This window comes from Aplysia californica, unplaced genomic scaffold (genome assembly GCF_000002075.1).
Source record: "Aplysia californica isolate F4 #8 unplaced genomic scaffold, AplCal3.0 scaffold00064, whole genome shotgun sequence".
NCBI lineage: Eukaryota > Metazoa > Mollusca > Gastropoda > Aplysiida > Aplysiidae > Aplysia > Aplysia californica.
In genome coordinates this window covers 1,721,190-1,722,677 of record NW_004797334.1, presented here as the reverse complement: position 1 = coordinate 1,722,677, position 1,488 = coordinate 1,721,190, and the positions used below count along the sequence as shown (strand labels likewise).

General features: G+C 40.0%; 1 long non-coding RNA gene across 1 annotated transcript in view; it reads left to right on the top strand.

Moving 5' to 3' along the window:
* LOC118477320 overlaps positions 1 to 1,488 on the top strand; it is a 17,840-nt gene that overhangs the window by 840 nt on the left and 15,512 nt on the right. The gene's annotated exons all lie outside the window — the stretch shown is intronic.

Here is a 1,488-nt window from a genome sequence, read left to right as displayed (position 1 = left end):
CTCTCAGAAGAAAAACAATTTCTCTCAGAAATAAACAATTCCTCTCAGAAGAAAAACAATTTCTCTCAGAAATAAACAATTCCTCTCAGAAGAAAAACAATTTCTCTCAGAAATAAACAATTCCTCTCAAAAGAAAAACAATTTCTACCTGTAGCAAAATAAATTTCCCCCGCTATGAAATAGATAGATGTTGATAGAAAAGAAGAAGCAAACCACATCAGAAGACCCGCCAACCACCCATTCTGTTTATTGGTGGCGTTTTTGTTGTTGTTGTTGTTGTTGTTGTTGTTGTTTCTGCTGCTATTGTTGTTGCTGTTATTCTCTGTATGTTATTGTTTAAAGTTGTGGATGTGGTGGATTCGATAATGGCGGTGATGGTGGTCGATATGGTGGTAGTGGCGATGGAGCGAATGCAGCTGCAGTTATTTTGTCGCTGTTCTTGGCTGTTGTCATTTTGTGGGTACCTGTTGATAGGGTTGCTGCTGTTTCTATTGATGCAGTTTAATTTGTTAACTAGTGCTAGGTGGCTAGGTTCCCGATTATTGAAAGCTAGGAATCGTAGGAATCGACTCCAAACCCAATTACTTTCAAAAGATGTCATTTCCCTCAGAAGTTGTCTAGTTCGCTCAAGACATCTTTAGGATTTAGGATAACCTTCATTTCGAAACACTTTTTTTTCTTCCAAAATAAATTCAAAAAAAAAAAGACGTTAATAAATTAAGTAAGTGGTAACCGTTGGTTTACTCAAAAAGGAATTGAAATGTTTTTTTCTGTTGTATAAACGGTAAGAATCTGTTCCGGAATCGATTCTTCGCCCTACTCTACTGTTATCCTATCTGCTGTTGTTCCCGCAAATCACTGCTGTTGTCTGCTACTGCTGCTACTACTGCTACTGCTGCTACTGCTGCTGCAACTGCTGCTGCTGCTGCAACTTCTGTTGCTGATGTTGTTGTTCTATTATTAATTGTTTTGCACTGGATCCCATTACTTTTATTGTACGGGGTATCTCGGCATTGCTCTTCTAGCACATAACGTTCACTCCCAGCTCTGTGTGTCTGTCAGAAATAACGGATATCCTTAATGGCCACTAGCCCTTCACGACAACGTTTATTACGCAACAATCTGCCTAACTGTGTGTTTTGTTTTGCTTTGTTCTTGTTCGTTGTTTGTTTACGCCCCCCCCCCCTCCTTTCCCTTTTCATCAGCTTGTTTATCACAGGTGCAAAGAGGTAGCAGCCAGAAATAATGGACTGTTCAAAGCAAAATCCACGATTATCCTCAAGTTTACAAAAAAGAATAAGAAAAAGAAATGAAAGGTCGTAACAGACATCCTAATGGATAACGAGATAAACTCTAGTTTTGGATACGCTAGACTAGGAAGTGGAGCCAGAGAGGTTTGAGAGACGGGTTTGAGGAGGGAGAGGGAGTGGGAGGGTGGGGGGGCTTTAGATTGCGAAGGTGAACTCTGTACTCTGTATGGAAAAATTG